The sequence below is a fragment of the Equus caballus genome, chromosome 7 (assembly GCF_041296265.1).
Source record: "Equus caballus isolate H_3958 breed thoroughbred chromosome 7, TB-T2T, whole genome shotgun sequence".
NCBI lineage: Eukaryota > Metazoa > Chordata > Mammalia > Perissodactyla > Equidae > Equus > Equus caballus.
The window spans coordinates 49,191,416-49,211,927 of NC_091690.1; the positions used below are offsets into that span (position 1 = coordinate 49,191,416).

The window sequence follows — 20,512 nt, forward strand, 5'->3', positions numbered from 1 at the left end:
AGAGAATTATGTTAAGTGAAATAAGCCAGCGAGAGAAAGATAATCTGTGTATGACTCCACTCATATGAGGAATTAAAACTATGGACCAAGAACAGTTTAGTGGATACCAGGGGAAAGGTGGGGTGGGGGGTGGGCACAAAGGGTGAAGTGGTGCACCTACAACATGACTGACAAACATTAATGTACAATTGAAATTTCACAAGATTGTAACCTATCAATAACTCAATAAAAAAAAAAAGGCATGAATTGCAAGAGAAGAGGTTTATTTGGGGTCCTGGAATTGCAATTCAGGAGGCACAGATTAGAGTAGAAACTCAAATGTGCTCTGAAGTGGACAAAGGAGACAGCAGGGTTTCATAAAAGCAAACCCACAAGCTTCCATAAGTTGTCTTCAACAATTCATGATCAGTTCTGGCAAGGAGCGAGCTGACATGCTAGTAGGTGATTGATTCTTAAGCAGTTTGTTCATTTCTGGGAGAGGAATTGTTCCAGGATGTGAGCTCTGTGGTCAGGCGAAGTTAAAAATTTCAGTCCACACCTGGCTGTGGACGTGCATAAGCCTCGCTTCCTTAATGGCCTCCCAGCTCCATTTTAGAAGTCTTGGCATGTGTTACTCCATTTTGGTATCATCATCTATGTTTTTCACTTTTGATCAAGACCTTTGGGCTGAAAGTATCGTGGATGAACTGTTTGGTGTCGTGTGTTTAGGTGTCTCCCTGATGGGCAGGAGGGCTCAATCCTGGGAAGTCATGACCTACGTAGGGGTAAAGTAAGGTCTTTCATGGGAGTAACTTAGTCAAAATCTTAGGCCACATTTGAGCAAGAAGTAGGTGGTCAGGAAATGAGCCTTAAGCATCATGTTATAGTCCTCAGATGTCAAAAATGGTCTTGATCTCAATGGTCATCAATGAATTTATCTTTTGATTAGTCTCAAGTCTCTGGACAACCATTATCTCAAGGATTAGGGAAGCCACACAGATGTGAGAAATACACATCATGAACAATTTAAAAATGAAAAAAACAGTGAATTAGGATTATAATAAACAAAATAATTTTTAATCCAGACCTAAGTATAGCCCCCAGCCCAGAAGGAAGCCACCTAAGAATGTCAGGAAAGTTGAAATTCAACCAGTGTGGAGTAAAAATCAGAGTGGCCCTTAAGAGATATAGCGAGTTGGACAAGTTTCAGTGTCTCTAATTCAACTGGCTGAGAATTATTCATGCAGGTGCAACAGGAGGTGTCGGCAGGAGCACAGACTCCTCCTTGGGCAGCAAGGAGAGAGTCCAGGGCTGTCCTCCTGTCCAGGACTGCTCAAGCTAGAGCACCTGAGGGCTCTGTGGTGCTCTTATTGATTTGCAGTAGAGGGAGCAACTGTACTGACAGTTCTGGTAAGATTCCTCATCATGAGGTCCAGTTGGAACATGCCAATTCCTAACCAAGGAGAGTCTCCTAAGGGAATAATGTCCAATATGTCCTGAATAACCAGCAGGAAAGTCACAGCCTTGACTGAGACCACAACTATTATCCTCATGTTCATAGGGATCTTCATCAGGATAGTCCTCTATGATAGAGAGGGCCCTTTTTTAGTTGAGGTAACATTGGTTTATAACATTATATAAATTTCAGGTATACATCATTATATTTCAATTTCTGTGTAGATTACATCATGTTTACCACCCACAGACTAATTATCAGCCATCACTATATGAGAGGGCCCTTTTCTTTTGGGTTTTCTGGGTGGAATCAGTTTGTCCGGAGATGAGTTCAAATATAGAGCAGTGGTTAATTGGCCTAGGAGACAAGTACCACTCGTTTGCCTGCTGTTTAGGCAGCTGAATGCCCATGGTTTTCTATCACATCCACGTAGAAAAATATATCCTGAAGGGGCAAAGAACAGCAGCCAGAGTTTGTTTATTCAAGGATTCATTTACAGGCAAAGGCGGCAGAATGGGAGTGAACAAAGGATCTGTCTTGTTTGTACATATGGGAAAAGTATTCTCTAGATGGTCTAAAACATCATCAGACTTCTGGAATAAGACCTTACAGAGAGGACTTGAACATCCTGACTGATTACTAGGGGAGCAAATATAGCCCTTCTGATGACATTTCTGGTAGAGCCACATGTATGAAGTTGGGAGTTCATGGATGACCATGGATGGAGCATCTTTAGCGGCATTTGAGTATTCCTTGAAAGGAGTTAAAGAAAAGCAGGGGAGATCTTCTTGTTTAAGGGAAAAAAGTTGAACTCTGTAGATAAAGGTGGAAGTTTGGGTTGTCAGAATTATGATAAACTTAGGAATGAAAGTGAAATTGTAAATAGGTATAGTGATGGGATTGTTGATTCTCCTAAAACTAGTGGTAGGTTGGTGATGGCAGCTCCAAGAATCGGAATGGTTGTCAGAGGAGGCTAGGGATTGGGAGAATTGTATTATAGCATTTTTTCCCCATACCTTACAGACTAGGAAAATGAAGAGGGGGAAGAGCATAGAGAACAGTAAAAAAGGAAACACGTTACCACAAACACAGGATTTATACAGGATGTACGAGGGCAAAGAGCATTAGAATTCCAGCAAAGAGGAAGGGAATGCCAAAACTTTCAGAAAGGTTTGGCATGATACTGGGCTGGATTCTTGGAAGTTTGCTACCTCACATGTCATCAGCTTCTCATCTAGGTGAAGAGCAGCATGAGATATTTTTAATTTGAGGTCTCCAGTGGGTTGAAAAGTCCAATCATTTGAGGGTGACTATATAAGTTGAGAAACACGAATCTATGAGTCAATGCCCTGAGTGTGGGCCTTTGCATCATAGTTGTAGGACATTCTTGTAAAGGTGTCTCCAGGAGGAAAAGTCTCCTGTAAAGACTGTGGTGATGTACGTCTTTGTTTTCCTGGAGCACCCTCTGAAAAGATTGTTTTAGAGCGTTATTATCCTGAAGAGCCTTGTGAGCTCCTTGCAGTAGGAGGACATGCTCATATGGCCCTTGATCTAATCTCACAGGTCATCCTGTGATGATTTCAAATGGAGAAAGCTTGTCGTTCCCAAAAGGTGTAGATCTAAGGTTGAGTTGTACCAAAGGCAAGGCTTTTGGCCATGGAAGACTAAAAGATTCCATGAGTTTGGCCAATTGAGTTTTTATGATCCCATTAGTTCTTTCAATGAGACCAGAGGATTGAGGATGACAGGCACAATGAAAATGTAGAGTACACAAGGTTTTACATATGGATTGTATGACTTGACCTGTAACATGATGCCCGAGATAGCTGTGAGGCTCTGAGGGGACACCCCTAGTAGGTATAATATTTTTAGGAGAATTTTACTTACAGTGTGAGCTGTTGCCTTGCAGCATGGGAATGCTTCAGTCCAGTGGGAAACATGCAGAGCATTACTAAACTGTATTTATATCCTGAAGATGGTGGTAGTTGGATCAAGTCCAACTGCCATGTCTCGAAGGACCCAGAAGGTAAAGGAAGTGGCCCATCGAACTGTGGATGGGCTCTCCAGGGTTCTGTTTAGGACATATATGGCATCCTTGATAAAGACTCAAAGCCATTTTAGGTGTCAGTTTCCAATAATATTGTTTTCTCCAAAGCACCATCTCGTCAGTATCCCAGTGAGACAAATCATGAGCAGAGCTTCGCGTACGTTCCTGGACATAATCAGGGAGGACAGGAAGGCCATTAAGACCAGACCAGAAATTTTTCTTCCCTTCAAATGTGTACTTTCTATTTTCTCTTTTCCTGTCTGGTAGCCAAATATTGGGCTTCCATTAATTTATTTTTTAAATCTCTGACAAGATTAAAGGGTAATTTTGGTTTTAGGGCAAATTCTAAAAGACGTTGTAATCTTGAAGAGCTCCATTTTTTGTAGCTGAATCAGCAAAATGATTACCTTTACTTTCCTCTGTGTTCACCTTAGGATGTCCAAGAATCTTTATTGCCAAAGATCTCAGTTTCTGAATGGCATCTAAAAATCTAACACAACAGAGCTATTTTTTATCCTTTGCCCTGTAGAGGTTAGGAATCCTCTGTTTCCAAAGCATGCCGCAGTCATGAGTTGCTCCAAAGGCCCGTCTGCTGTCTGCATAGATATTGGCAGTTTTCCCTTTGACTAGATAATGGGCTCAGATTAGGGACACAGATTCAGCCTGTTGTGCAGAGGTGGCCGTTGGTAAACGACCAGCTTCCATTGTTTCTATTAAAGACAAAATTGCATATCCTACCTTATATTTGCCATTTTCATCTTTCGGAGAAGACTCATCAGTAAAGCAAACTACATCAGCACTTTCAAGTGAGATTTCTTGTAATTCCAGCCTGGGGACCAATAACTGTTCTGTCAAAGAAAATCAAGTGGTGTGTCATCAAAAGGCAATGGGAGGAGAGTGGCAGAATTGAGAGAACGGCAGTGAGTAAGAGTGACGTTTGGTGAAGATAGAAGAAAAAGCTCATAGGGGATTAGTCTGCTGGCAGATGGGTGCTGAGCATGATTAGAGTTAAGAAGAGCTTCCCCTGAGTGGGGTACGAAAATAGAGAACCCATAACAGTTTCCTCAGCCATTTTAAAGAGAACGGCTCTTGCAGCAATGGCCCTCGTGCAGGGAGATGGTCCTTTAGGTACAGGGCCTAGTTGTTGGCCGAAATAGCCTATTGGCCTATATTGTCTTCCATGCTGTTGAGAAAGGATGCTGATGCATTTCCTTCTTTCTCATGGACAAGAAGGAAAAAGAGCAATTTGTAGTTAGGATGCCCTAAGGCTGGGGTGTCAAGGAGACTCGGCTTAATGGTCTCAAAGGTGTTTTGATTTTCTTCAGTCCAGTTGAGCGGTTCTCCTGGGTTAACTTTAAGCAGAGAGTATAAGGGTTGAGCCATCATTGAAAAGTTAGGAATTCAGTTTCTATAATAAACAGCTAATCCTAAAAATCCCCGTGACTGTCTTTTAGCCTAGGGAAGGGGGAAAGAAAGGATTCCTTTTATCCTATCTGGGTCAAAGACCAACCCTTAGTTGGATATTAATGTCTTAATTATTTAATTTGGAGCTTACTGAATTGCAGCTTCTCCTTAGAGATTTTGTGTCCCTTGGAAGCAAGTTCCCTTAAGATCAGAATCCACCTGTATTAGATGTCTCCTTTGATGGTGAACAAAGGAGATCATCCACATATTGTAACGGAGTTTTCTGAAAAGGTTACATGTGCTATATAAGCCTTTAAACCTGAGAGAATTAGGTTGGACCTTCAGTATAACTTTGGGAGCACGATGGTCCATGTATATTATTGTCCATCCCAAGTAAAGGCAAATAAAAATCGGCTATCAGGATCTAAAAATGCTGCAGAAGGCTCTACAAAGTTCTATGGCCATAAAGGATTTGCCATCAGCAGGAAGAGGAGACAGTGAGGCCAAGTGTTAAGGACAACAGGCTGTCCAGGCCCTACAATGTTACTGATGGCTCTCAAATCCTGTGCTAATCTCCCTGCTTTTCCATGAGGCTTTCGTACAGGAAGGATGGGAGTACTGCAAGGATTCACACAGGGAATAATGAGCCTTTGTTTTAGATATTGCTCAATTAAAAGCTCAATGCCTTTAATTGCTTCGGCATGTAAGATTAGGTAAAGGCTTGTTTGGATAAAGTTCAATCATATTGGAATGGCAGAATGAATACAGCCAATGTCTATGGAACTTTATGACCAGAGACAGTCAGGAACATCACTGAAGAAAGGGTTTTCTTATCCATTGACTTGAGTGGGTAACATAGGGATGGAAACCACAATGAGCTCAGGATCATCTGCTGAAGAATGAGGGTTTCTAAGGTTTCTCAATTCAAGAATTATTTCCCCCTATGGAGAGAGATACTAGCTTTATAAGTTTCAAGGAAATCCCTCTCAAGTAAATGTATGGGAGCAGAAGGAATTAAGAAGAATGGTGGAGATCATGATTGGGCCTAACTGAAAAGGAATAGTGAGTGACTTGAAGACAGTCATGGTGTAATTTCAAACCTCACTCTTGGTATAGTTTCTAAACTCCAAGGAAGGACATAAGAAAGGCTGGTGGGGTTGAGGCCAGTAAGCTGGCCTGGTGTTGATGTGGGCTTTAGTGACCTCATCTCTAATAATCAGATAAATTTCCCCCAAAGAATTGGTTAGGAGGGAAGAGGGAATGTCCTCTTTGAATCCTTGGAACAGCCCTACTGTTGAAAAGATTGTAAGGTTCCCCCTTTGGGAAAGGATGTTCAAGATTGAGATTCCTACCAGGGGGCCTGATTTTTCTTGTCTAGCTCATAACAGTGTTTCCTCTATTGATTGGGTTTTTTACAGTAATTACATACCCCCCTTATAGGGGTGTTGTTGGACTGAGGGAGTATATGAGTTAGTTGTTGCATCAGAACTTGCATAATTTATTTGGCCTGAATTTCAACATCTAGAGCTTGAACAGCTTTCTTTTTGGCTGCTTTCTGCATTGTTTCAGAAAATTGTTCATCCAGCTTGACTAACTCCTGTGTTTCCAGAGTGGCTCAGTTAAGTGCATGTCTTTTTATAAGAGCAGCAAGTTCATCTTCCAGCCCACTGAAAAAAGTCAAATTAAAGAGGAAGGAAGTTTCATAATTAATGTGATCAATTCCAGAGTACTATTTAAAGACATTTTAAAATTCTGTCAGAATAATAAAAATGTCATCAGATTTTTGTACACATTGTTGAATCCTTTTCCAATCAATAATTTTTGGGAAAACATCAGGAATTTTGTCATGAAGCCTCTTGGCTAATTTCTGGACATCCCACAGAGCTCCCTTACCTTGTTTAGAAAAATCTTCCATGGGCCTGTTCCCTTTTGCTTTAGAGAACCATTCTTTGACTCTCCCTTCTCCCACAAACATGTGGATCAGCTGATAGAGGTCTGAATAGCCATGTTGATAAGTTTCAAAATTTATCCGGAAGTCTTTGGCAAATTTAACGGTGTCTTCCTTGTGGTCAGGAAATCCCTTAGTTAGAGCTAATAACTCAGATTGTCCAAGGGCTGTAGGAGACTAGGAGGTTATTTCTGTCTCCTGTCCTCACCTTCAAAGGGCCTACAAATGTGAGGTGATCAAGAGGAGCCCTAGGGTCATCATTATAAAAAGAAACTTCAGACAAGGAGACAAGGTAGACAAAGAGGTGGACAAAAGCAGAAGCAGTTGTAGTAGCAGAGGAAGCCTTGGCTGACTTTTCAAGCTTGGCAAATCTTTCAGGGAGCCCTGAATTGGCTTCAGCAAGTTTACAATCAATAGCTTGTAGGGAAGCAACTTCTTGGCTATTAGATTTAGTGGCCTTGAGGTACCAATTAAAATAAACTTTCCATTCAATTTGTTGGTTCAATACCCTTTTTCCAATTGAGTATAAACCAATTTAGGAATTTCAAAGGAGCCTCATTTAAGCCAATGAAGCTTAAATCATCCCAGTGATGTGGATCCAGTAGGACAAGGATCTACATGTAGAAGAACCATAATCTATAAACATAAATCCAGCAGGAGTTCCCACAGAGGGATTGCCCATGGGCAGCTCCCTTAGAGAACAGACTTCCCTTTTGTACATACTAATCAAACACGGGCCTAAGAGACAAAAGGGAACACATTTCCCCACAAAGCTGGCACAGAACACATCCAAATAAAGACAATCCTTGGCCAGTGCTACAGCAGGTTCGAGTCCAGGAGGACTTACCAGAGACCTGGGGCCGCTGGGAGGAGATGAAAAGGTTTGAAGGACTCTTGAAAGCACGTTGCTCATGGCCACACAGCAGTGCTGGAGTCAGAGGTCACTGTGGATCCCACTTCTGATATCATCAAATGTCAACTAATAAAAGGCATGAATGCAAGAGAAGCAAGGTTTATTTGGGGTCCTGGGAATTGCAATTCAAGAGGCACAGATTTGGGTAGAAATTCAAATATGCTCTGAAGTGGATAAAGAAGGCAGCAGGGGGGTTATAAAGGCAAACCCAGAAGCTTACATAAGTTGTCCTGAACAATTAAAGATGAGTTCTGGTGGAGTCTTCACCAATGTGAGCTGGGAGGAGCTAGGGAGGGCACGCTTTTGGTTCCAATACCACAGACGCTCACATTTCTTACAAATCTTCATAGATTCTCTTGAATAGATCTGCATTTCCTGTTTGCCTTTAGGACGACTTCCAGTGAATTTAAATGTTTATTAAAATAATTTCCCCTGGTTTTATTGGGGTGTGGGTCAGCAGAGCTCCGCACACTGTAAGGACACCCTAATACATTTAGTAGGGAGCCCATTCCAGGAAATACTCACCAGTTTGAAAGAGGATGGAAGGAGAAGATCTAACATCACTTGACACTTTATATGTGAACAAAATTGAGGAAAAATTTTTAGTGATTTCCAAAGAAACACTGAATGCTACTTAAAAATTATTGTTTGGAAGATTACACACACAGAAATCACTTCTCATTTAAATTGTATCACTCATTTGATTTATAAAGATTTACAAATGAAATATGGTGTTTGTCAAGCTTCTCCAGGGAAACAGAACCAACATGATGTGTGTATGTAGGCACGTGTGTTTATACACATGTATTAATTTTCTATAGGTGTTTTTTTAATTGAGGCAAAATTCATAACATTGTGTAAGTTTCAAGTGCACCACATTATAATTCTCTATCTGTATATACTACAGCATGTTCACCACCAAAAGTCTAGTTTCTATCCATCACCATACAGTTGACCCCCGTTACCCATTTCACCCTCCCTCCACCCCTTTTTCTTCTGGTAACCACCAATCTGTTTGCTGCATCTATGAGTTTGATTTTGTTTTATATTCCACATTTGAGTGAAATCATATATTTTTCTCCTGCTGACTTATTTCACTTAGTGTAATACTCTCAAGGTCCATCCATGGTGTTGCAAATTGCAAGATTTCATCCTTTTTTTTTTTATAGCTGAGTAATATTCCATTGTGACTATATATACATCATCTTCACTAACTATTCATCTGTCAATGGACCCTTAGGTTGTTTCCATATTTTGGCTATTGTAAATAATACTGCAATGAAGATTGCAGTACAGACATCTTTTTGAATTACTGTTTTAGTATTCTTCAGATAAACAGCTGGATCATATGATGATCCATATGGTGGTTCTATTTTAATTTCCAGAGGAATCACCGTACAGTTTTCCATAGGGGCTGTATCAATTTACATACCTGCCAACAGTGTACCAGCATTGCCTTTTCTTTACATCCTCAACACTTGTTTTTCTTCTCTTTTAGATAACAGCCATTCTAACAGGTGTGAGGTGATACCTCATTGTGGTTTTGATTTGCATTTCCTATGATTAGTGATGTTGAACATCTTCTCATGTACCTGTTGGCCATGTGTATGTCACTAGAAAAATGTCTATTCAAATCCTCGGCCCATGTTGTAATCAGGGGTTTGTTTGTTGTTCAGTTGTATATGTTCTTTATGTATTTTGGATATTAACCCCTTATTGGATGTATAATTTGCAAATATCTTTTCCCATTTGGTAGGTTGCCTTTTCCTTTTGTTGATGGTTTCCTTTGCTGAACAGAAGCTTTTTTGTTTGATATAACCCTATTTGTTTACTTTTGCTTTTGTTTCCATTGCCATTGTAGTCAAATTCACAAAATCATCACTAAAACCAATGCCAAGGAGCTTACTGCCTATGTTTCCTTCAATGTATTTTCTATTTTCAGGTCTTATGCTTAAGTCTTTATTCCATTTTGAGTTAATTTCTGTGTATGGTGCAAGATAGTGATCTGGTTATTAAACTTTTTTACATGTGGTTGTCTAGTTTTCCCAACATCATTAATTGAAGAGACCTTCCTTTCTCCATTGTACGTTCTTGCCTCCCTTGTCATAAATTAGTTGTCCATATATGCTGTGTGGGTTTATTTCTGGGCTCTCAACACTGTTCCATTGATCTGTGTGTGTTATTCAGCCAATACATGAATTGGTTACTATAGTTTTCTCAGGGAGTGAGAAAATTTCAGGATTTTTTGTTCGAATTTTGTGAAAACATTGACTCAGTTGTTCAGCAGCATGTTCTTTAATCTCTGTATATCTGTGATTTTCACAGCTTTCTTCTTGTAGTTGATTTCTGTTTGCAAACCATTGAGGTGAGAACAGATGCTTGATACGATTTCAATACTCTTAAATTTGTGTCCTAACACAAAATAAGTACAATCTATCTTCAAGATTGATCCGTGTGCACTTGAGAAGAATGGTATTCTGCTGCTTTCAGATGGAATGTTCTCTGTGTTAATGTATTAACTCTGTCTGGTCTGATGTATCTTTTAAGGCCATTGTTTCATTGCTGACTTTCTGTCTGGATGATCTTTTCACTGATGTGAGTGGAGTGTTAAAATCTCCTGTTATTGTGCTGCTGAGATTTCTCCCTTTTGGTCTGTTAATGGTTGCTTTCTGTATTTTGGTGCACCTATGTTGGGTGCACAAATATTAACTGTTAGGTCTTCTTGATGAATTGTTCTCTTTATCATTATATAATGTCCATCTTTGTTGTTACCTTTTTGGCTTGAAGTCTGTTTTGTCTGATATAACCATGGCTACACCTCCTTTCTATTAGCTGCCATTTGCCTGGAGTATCATCTTCCACCCCTTCACTTTGAGCCTGTGTTTGACTTTAGAACTGAGATGAGTGTCCTGAAGGCAGTTGGGTCTTGTTTTTTAATTCATCTATCCACTGTGTGCCTTCTGGTTGATAATTCCAATCCATTTACATTTAGGGTGATCATTGGCCTTTGAGGACTTAACCAGTACCATTTTATCTCCTGTCTTCCAATTACTGTATATCTCAATTGTTTCTTTTCCCTTGTTTCTGTCTGAGATTTTAGTTTGGTGGTTTTCTATGATATTTTTATCAGTTTCCTTTTTTTTTTTGTCTCTACTTTATAGATTTTTGTTTTGTGGTTACCATGAGATTTGTATAAAATATCTCATAGATAAAATAGTCCCTTTTCTGCTGATAGCTTATTTTCATTTGCCAACACAGGTTCCAACCTTCTCCTCCTCTCCTTTCATATTTTTCTTGTCACAAATTACCCATTTTATGTGGGGACTTCATTAAAAATTGAAGTAGCTAAACTTATTTTTCATTCTTTTTTATCCTTTAGTCTTTATGCTATAATTGTTTAACACCCTATTCTGAAATAGACATGCAATTTTCTGATTCTGTATGTCTATCACCTTACTCAAAGTTTTATGTACTTTTTCTTTCTTGTTGCAGGTAAAAAAGGTCCCTTCAACATTTCTTTGAAGGCAGGTCTAGTGGTAGTGGACTCCTTTAGCTTTTGGTTGTCTGAGAAAGCCATTATTTCTCATTTATAACTGAAGGATAACTTTGCTGCATAGAGTATTACTGACTGGCAGTTTTTATCTTCCAATATTTTGAATATGTTATTCCACTCTCTTCTGGCCTGTAGTCTCTGCTGAGAAATCTTCTGATAGCCTAACAGGGGGTACCTTTCTAGGTTACTGTCTTTTGTTCTTGGCTGCATTTTAAATTCTTTGTCATTGACTTTTGACAGTTTTAATATAACGTGTCCTGGAGAAAGTCTTTTTGCATTGAGATAAGTAGGTGTTCTTTTACCTTTGTGGACTTGTATATCCAGTTTATTCCCCAGGTTTAGGAAGTTCTCAGCTATTATTTCTTTAAATAAGCGCTCTGCTCCCTTCTCCCCATCTTCTCCTTCTGGGATACCCATTATCCTTATGTTGCCTTTTTTAATGGAGTCAGATAGTTCTCAAGAGTCCCTTCAACTTTTTAGAATCTTACTTCTCTCTCCTCTTCCACATGAATCATTTCTATCTTTGAGCTTTCTAACTGTCTCTTCCATACGGTCTATTCAATTTCCAATGCTTTCTAATGTATTCATCTCATTTATTCACTTCTTCAGCTCCAGAATTTGATTCTTTTTTAAGAGTTTCAATCTCTTTGGTAAAGTACTGCTTCTGTTCATTAATTATCTTCCTGAACTCACTGAACTGTCTTCCTGAGCTTTTCCAGCTTATTGAGTTTCATCATGACAGTGATTTTGAATTCTCTATCACTTCTCAATCTTCTGAGAATTTAGGTGTGGTTTCTGGAGAATCATTTTCTTTTTGTGATACCATGTTACCATGATTTCTCATGGTGCTTGATGAGTTGTTCCTCTGCCAGCACATTTAAAGTAGTGAATACCTTTCTTATTTGGGTGAAACTTTGTTTTCTTTGATTCTAACACTTCAACAGATTGGTACTTACAGGCCTTTCTTTTGTTTTCCATTAGGTGGGGCTACAGAAAGAGATTTCGTTTCCTATTACCTGAGCTGCCTCTGCCTATGTTTGAGAGGAGCATTTTCAACCTTCCACTGCCTTTGGTAGAGGTGTTTCCAGTGCCCTAATTTTCACTGTGCTGCCAGTCTCACTGTGGTCATGAGGGTCACCACTGCAGTCACCAGAATGTCAGGCACCTCCAGTGTCCAGGGATGCCTGGGTCACAGGAACTACTGCTGCTGAGGGGAGAGTCTGGGGTGAGAGGTGGGGATATGGTGTCCTCCACTACATGTACGGCTGTTGGTTTGCAGGCACCACAACCACATGTGATGGGCTGGGGTCATGGGCTCACCACCACCATCGCACAAATCTCTGTGGCTGTGGGTGCTGCACCAGCTGGGGAGGCTGAAGTCATGTGTGTCACCTCCACTGCTGCTACCAGTTTCTCTGGGGGTGTGGATGCCACCAAAGCCTGGGGGCCTGAGATCATGGGTCCTGCCTCTGTCACTGGTACCTGGTTTGCTGGGGCTATGGGCTCAACTGCCATGACCAGGGGACAGGGGTTGTGGGCACCACCTCCACTGTTAGCCCAGTTCTGCCTCCTCTATGTGTTCCACTCAACCCACTTTCAAATGTACAGGTGTGTGGATCTCTCTGGCATCTGTTTTAAGCAGAGGAACCTTTGCTGAGTTATGAATGTCTTACTAGTTATAGATTGAAAGAGAGACAGAGGGAACATCTCACACTGCCATACTGATGACATCACACATTTTTTTTTTCCATTTCTTTAAGGAAGTGGCTCATGTGATTATGGAAATCAAGTAAACTGAAAATCTGCAATCTATATGGGCAGGTTGGCAGTCCTAGGAAGGAACTTTAGTAGAAGTCAAAAGATGGTCTAGTGGCAGAACCCTCCTTATTCAGGGAAGTTCTTGTTCTATTAAGAACCACAATTGATTGGATGAGGCACATCCATGTTATGGAGGTTTATCTAATTCACTTATATTCCACCCATTGAAATGGAAATCTCCTGGAAAAAAATCCTGCACAGAAGCATCCAGAGAATGTTTGACTAAAGATTTGGGCAATATGGCCAAGTAGAAACAGAGACAGTGGCTTCTAGTTTTCTTTTCTTGGGATTTCTTTGTCTATCGTTGGTATCAGGGAGATGCTGGAGTCAAGAAATGATTTTGGAAACATTCCTACTAGTTTTCAGAAGAGTTTAAGAAGGACTGGTATTAATTCTTTGAATTTGTTATTAATTTGTAAAGGCTTTCTATTTTTCAATTCTTCCTTTCTAGGTTGTTTATTTCTAGGAATTTATCCACGTCTTTTAGTTTACTCAATTTGTTCACATATGTCCGTTTTGACTCTTTATTTTCCACACATCCACTTTAATATGTTCTCTTTCAATTCTGACATTACGTACTTGATTCTTTTTTCTTTGCATGGTCATTTGAGGGTTTGTCAATTGTGTTTATTACTTCAAAAAATTGATACTTTTCAAATTTTTGTTGTCTTATATTCTATTTATTTCTGCTCTTTCTTATCTCCCAACATTACTACTTTAAAGTTTAGTTTGTTGTATTTTTCCTAGTTGCTCAAGGTGTAATTTTAGGTTGTGATCTTGATATGTTTAAGAAATACTCGTGTTTATTGGTACAAAGTTCCACTTTACAACTCCTTATGCTTTCATAAGTTTTCATTTTTATCTCGATATTTTTTAAATTCCCTGTTGATTCCCTCTTCGACTCAGTGATTCTCAAAGAGTGTTTTATTTAATTTCCACATATTTGTGAATTTTCAAAATAAGATTCGAGGTAAACAGTCCTTTAGTGTGAGTCTCTATGATTTCTTCAATAGGCTTTAGACTTAATGTTTGCCTGTAGGTGTCAGGGCTTCCAGATGCTCTAGTGTCCTTGGTTTTTTCTTCACTAGAGTGTTTGGGAATCCCCAGAAACTCAATCTTCTGTAGAGGCTGTGTCTTACAGAACTCCCTTTTAATCTACTATTTTCATATTAGATCCTTGTTGATATGCTGCAAAGGTATTAGGCAGAAAATATTCTCATGTCATGATTAAACCTGTAATGTTTTTGTGGGACAGAATACATAGACTATAAACTTCAAAACAAGTTCTTAGCATTTATTCCTCCCCTTTTCTCAGAGGGGAAACCTGAAGAGTCCGGGAGTTGTCTGACTGCTCTTTCCCAAATCAGAGATGGTTATGACAAATTCGTTTTCTTTGAAGGGTGACCTAAGTCACAGAGCAAAGGCTGCTTTGTGTGTACATCGAAATGTTTTCCTTCCATTTCATGCATGGAGAATGAGACTTTTTCCGCCCCGTCTGCAAGGTGAGAACTTACTTGGACTCCTGTAGAAAAAATTCATGAACTTTAGGGAGCTTCCTACAACTGGAGCCCTGAAAAGTTTTAACTCTCAATCTACTCCACACGTTGGCACATTCATCTCTAACAGTTTGTGTTCCTAGAGGCGGCTGGCTCCAGTCACTTCTCCCCCCAGGGAAGTGGTAATCCACCATATTCTGCTGTCTTTCATTTTGGGGGCATTGGTTTGCACGGAATCTCAAATCTCTCATAGATCTAAGAAGAGGTGCTGCTTTTCAGGTTCTTCACTTTTTTCCTGTTTTGGGAGATGAGACCCATCACTCAGAGCTCTTTACATATTAGAACAGAAACCATCCACTCACTTCTGTTGCTCTCCATTTTCCCCTTGTGAGACTGTACCATTTTCACTTACTGATTGTACTGCTAGAGCTCTTGAGGGTGGTGTCAAAGTTTTTCTCATGTGACCAATGAATATAAAAATAATGTCATCCTGGAGTCTCTGTATTTGGATTTCTTATCCTCATCTTCTAAATACTCCCTACACTGAACTCCTGTGCATTACGTGAAAGACATTTTCCATCAGATACCTTTTGTCTTATCACTGCCCTTTTCAGGTCAGGATTAATACCATACCCTAATAGGAGCAGACATCAAGGCTGATGTTGCCATTTGCATCAAGTTAATACAAATATGTCTCTTATTCAAAGGTGCTTTTTAAGGAGAGTAGGACAAGGGAAAGCTGATTCAGGTGGTTTGTGCAAAGAACAAAGGGTTGGCCATTTAAGGTGTGTAGAGATAGAGGCTGCAATGTTAAAGGTTTGACTGTCCTATCCACTGACACAAAAAGAAAAGGGGCATGTGTCAACCTACTAACTTCTTTACCCATTGTGGGCCAGGCAGGGTGAGCAGCTATCTAAAGCTGACTGAGTCAGATATCATAAATGGGATCAATGTCTTTATTAGAGTTCATCTCTGAGGTTAGTTGACTCAATAATGAGAAATCTCATTTAAATGATTTGATTTAGGTATTAATTAAACAGCCATGTTAAAAGCAAAAGCAACATATTGCATTAAAATGACCAAGCTTCAAAAAAACATTTGAATCTAGTCATTGAATAGTGTTGGAGAGATCCAGGGAATTGTGTCAGTATGGTTCCAGAACTCTGTTCAAATTTTTAAGTGGTATTATCATTTATTTTAATTTGCTGCCTCATTTGTTGTTTATTGGTTGCACTTTACCAGTGCAGCCTGCCCACATGCAGCAAGCAGCACTTTTAGGGTAAGAGAACTCTCCCTGGATGGTTAACAAATAGCCTGAACCCAAGCAGTCATCAGCTACCATGGCTGTCAAGGGGTTTTCCTTCATGGAAAACATCTCAAACACTAGCTGTCTGCTACAGGTATTCTGAGTGATTTGGACATTTCTTGATTGGTATTAATGATGTGTTTGTTGAATGACATCAGGTGTAACCAGGTCAGTAACTTCCACAACAATGAGCATGTGATTGCAAATGGTAGGAAAACAGCACATTTGTATTTGACAGGCTAGATGGGTTTATGAAAGAAGGTCTAAAGGAATTATTGGCATGCAGGATACACAGACTACAGGGGATGTTAGCAGCAAGACCTGGTAGGGGGATATACCAATGGTGCCTCAGGTGTGCTATTATAATAAAGCAAAGACCTGTAGAAGTGACCATTTTGTCACAAATGCCTATTACAGAAAGGTATCTATTTATAGGGTGCCACTAAGCTTGATGACCAGAACAAAGAATTTACGCCCTAAAGACTGGGGATTGAATCTAACACCTCAAACAGCAGGTAAACCAATTTAGAAAACAAACTTTGTCTAAGCCATGAGCCCATCCTATGAGGGTGATAGTCTGTGGTTGTAAAAGAGGTATAATGTCTATTGGAGAATTTCATCAAGAGCCCAGTGTTTCATATTTTTGAAATTGAGTTGATAGTATCAATAGTTTCTAAGGTGTCTTGTTGAGTCCTTGGATTTTGGCTTTTAGCAGGGTCATGTACGATAGCATGAATAATTTGTCTATGTTTATATCATCACCAGAGCATAGCAATTAACACAGCAAAGGGGGTTAGGGTCCCTACAAAATTGATCTGCCATCAGCAGTAGAGACCCACTTCCTCCACTGGGAGGGTATGTCCATCAGTCGTATTACCAGGGACTTATCTTTTCACATTAGGTGCACTGATCAGCAACTAAGTTAACCATTGCAGAGGAGGAAAATCAACTGGATTTTGCCTAGACTTTTAGGTTAGAGGCCCCATAAATGTTTTATTATTATGTGGAGATATAGAGCCAAGGTTAGTACCATCAGTTCTTAAGTGTTGATATGCATCTCAGAAATGAGTCGATTTATCACCCTGGGCAATGAAATGAGCCTCTGCACATTGAGGTTACTATGTGCCGATTAAGGAGCAAACAGATTTATATTTGGTTATTGTGGGGCAAAATATTCCCAGAGTTCTGTATGCCATAAGGGGCAACCCTGGATGAGGACTTATTGTTATTGGTGAGACCACAGAGCTAGATCATTCGTAATGGCCAAAGAATCTGTAAAAATGTACAGATGTGTTTGATTCCTGGCCAAGAAATTTTCCAGTGCTAGCATGATAGCTGTTTGACTAATCAATCTGATGCTTAGGTCTATTCTTTGATGAGGGGTGGCCTGTTTGATGTAGGATAGAAGGCAGCATCTCTGCAGTGGACTCCATCAGGTGTGGTGGTGCATGCTGTCTATAAGGTATATGTACATCCTGGTCACCAATGTGCTCCCAAGTGACTCTCCAAGTGGCCAATGTGTCTAAAAATGAATTGGCCACCTCCAGAATGGCTTACATCAATCAGAGAAGTGGGAAACAAGTTCCCAGCCTTTAGGGATATTCCAGAGTGCCATTTTGGGCTTCATGCTGTAAGTACCCATATCTCTTCAATGAAGAGGCCTTTGATCAGCAAGCCTCAGAGGTCATGCGTTCACGGGCCAAGGCAAAACAGGAAGCTGGCTTGGAGGATCGTCAACTCAGGCCCTGGGAGGGTCTGTCAGTTACAAGCAGTGGCTTCTCTAATTGTGTGCAGCACTCGCTGAAGAGAACAGTTTCTGGTACAAGGATGCCTTGGGTAATTTATGTCCACCGTGGGAGGTTTAGGGACTCTTGGATAAATAATGGGAGGATGCTAAAGCCTCTATAATAAAGAAGTGTCAGGAGTGGGAAGCTAATGGAGGTGAATGGTATTTCAAAAATTTTAGGCCAGCCCTACTGGCCTAGTGGTTAAGTTTGGCTCACTCCACTTCAGTGGCCCAGGTTCAGTTCCCAGGTGGGGACCTATACCACTCATTTGTCAGTGGCTATGCTGTGGTGATGGCTCACATACAAAAAGAGGAAGATTGGCAGTGGATGTTAGCTCAGGGTGAATCTTCCTCAGTAAAAGAACAAAAAATTCTAGAGCCTTCTGTTCTTCAATTCAATGTAAGTCAGTTTTTAACTGTTGTGTGAATAAGCAAACAAGCAGATCTGAGAGATTTGAGATTGCTGCACTACCATGGCTGACAGAATGTGCCCCTGACATAGTCTCTACCACTGCTTCTCTCACCCTCTCAGCTCACAGCCCCCATGTATTGCCTCAGAGAAGTTTTGCAGAGTGGGACATGCATGGATTTCTAAAGATGTTTCCAAGTTAGCAGGCACAGAGTAGGCTTGAGATGGGAAATGAACTGGAAATGGTCTATGGATGACAATGAAAAGAACTGATGCTGATGCACATGAATGAGGCTGTCCATCCCACAGGAGATCCCATTTGGGATGCTATTTTATGTTTTAGAACTACATTATTTCCAAAGACTTGTCAAAGGAACCTGATTTAAACTTAAAGAGAGATTCTGGGAACTCTCTCATTAATTAGAGGGCAGGTGCAGCTCTAGAGCATGTTTCTTTCAATTAAGATAGGGTTGCAAGAAACGACTGCAGAGAAATGAGTCTTCCTTCCACAGTCCTCCAATTCTTCCTAAGAAGGATCCCGCAGTGGTGGAAAGAAGAGTTGAGAACATAAAAATCAAGGATTAGGAGAACTTAACATTCTCCTAGCATTTAAAAGCAATTGTGTTATGTGTTTTCTAATTATTACACACACACACACATATAGCATACATATATATACTATTTTTAGTGCACTTGTGAATTTCCACAAATGTATAGTAATACTGCCATCAAGAGATGGACAATATATCATCACCCCAGAAGAACACACTTGTGATGCCCATTTGAACAGAATCCCTCAATACATATTAATGGAAAGCATTGAACGTCCCTTCCACTTTAAACCTCAAAACTGTCAATGTTGTTTCACACTTTTCCACATGTTCTGGAAATTTAAGCATATGGAAGTAAAATGTGTAAACAGCAATATGGACGATGAGAGTTTGTGAATCACAGAAGCAAGACATCCAGCCACTTCCGTGCTGAAAAGGTGTTGAAAATTTCCCATTTCTCCTCTTACACTGAATTAGGACATTGCTCAAAATGACCCTGTCTCTCTGCAGCTCACCTCAGCTATTCCTTAGATGATTGCCTTAAAATGCCCAGAGCTCTTTTTGGTGTTGCCACTGGGGAATCACAGTAGGTAAGCAGAGATACCACTCTACTCAGAGAATAAACTCAATATTCCCTAGAATCATGCAGATGAAATGTAACCGTTTCTCTAAATAGGAGGAACTCCATGGTTTAGTGGAGTATGTATTGCAAAATCTGTACAGCAGCAAAATAATATGCCATATACTATAACATGTTAAACATTTAAATGAATCCCATAATATTAAACACAAAAAAGACACCATAAATATTTGTGGCCTAATCAATAGGAAGTCTCTAATCTCAGAGAACAATAAAATCCTCACTCCCAGCCTCACAGAAAAGATATAAACACACCTCAGCCCTACTATTAGCTCATATTGTTTTTGATTTTCCTACAAAGCCCTTATTTCTATCTTAGAAACCAAAGCTGTATCATTTGATAGGCATCACTTTTCCCACAAACTTACAAGCCCCATGACTGCAAGAACGTGTGTGTTTCACGTTGCTACATCAAAATCCTACCCGGCCTGATGTGGGCTCAGTTGGGTACATTGCCTCTAAAGTGGATGGCATGTGAGGGATGTTGAAACATTAGCAACAAGAGCATAGTCTGAGAAAGGAAGGCTTGACTGGCACAGAGGTCCTGTCTCTCCCTTGCTAGGTTTGCAGTGCCTCACAATTTACCTAATATCAAAGGCCTTAGTTGAGTCTTACAGGAGATGTAAAAAATATCATGCAGGATACTAAGAAGTGAATGTGTTTCACTGTTACGTGTTTTCACTGACATAATTTATGATAAACATTGTCTAATACACCATGGAAAATACATCAGTGTTTTGATAATAAGTTGGAAAGGCAAAAGCTGTTCCAGAGGACCGGGAGCTGGTTTGCATTCACTGCAAGGCCAAGTCTTATGCTGCTGAGGGGAAAAACTGTCATGCATCCTTCATCAAAAGTTCACAATTACCAAGACAAAACTAAAAGTATTTTGTAACCATACTAGTCAAATGGTAAATGATAACATTAGAAATCATAAAAATGACTGACTTTCCATTCTTCATACTAAAATGACTAACTAGAACTTCTTACAAATTAATTTTAGCTCCACTACATTGTTTTAGCCCTCTAAAAAACAATGATTAAATTTACTGAAGATTAAGACGTTTTACCAACGATAGAATTAAGTTTAACTCCTCACAGCATTCAATACAGAAAAAGACCTGCTTCCCTGAATAGCAATCAAGTGTACAAACAGCTGCTGAAATCTTGTAAGAAGTCCTTTTGTGCACCCTGTTACTGTTATAC

At 39.9% G+C, this 20,512-nt stretch overlaps 1 protein-coding gene across 2 annotated transcripts in view; it reads right to left on the reverse strand.

Annotated features, from left to right (window-relative positions):
- Window positions 1-246: 246 nt before the first annotated feature.
- LOC100065912 (zinc finger protein 564-like) overlaps window positions 247-20,512 on the reverse strand; it is a 79,215-nt gene continuing 58,949 nt past the window's right edge. The window contains exons 5-7 of one of the 2 annotated variants that reach the window (XR_011440953.1): window positions 7,682-7,813; window positions 4,221-4,330; window positions 247-3,647 (exon numbers count right to left, since the gene is read on the reverse strand). The gene's annotated coding sequence lies outside the window, so the exon portion shown is untranslated. Of the gene's footprint in view, window positions 6,554-7,681; window positions 7,814-20,512 lie in introns of both variants that reach the window. The other variant, XR_011440952.1, reaches the window with a different exon arrangement.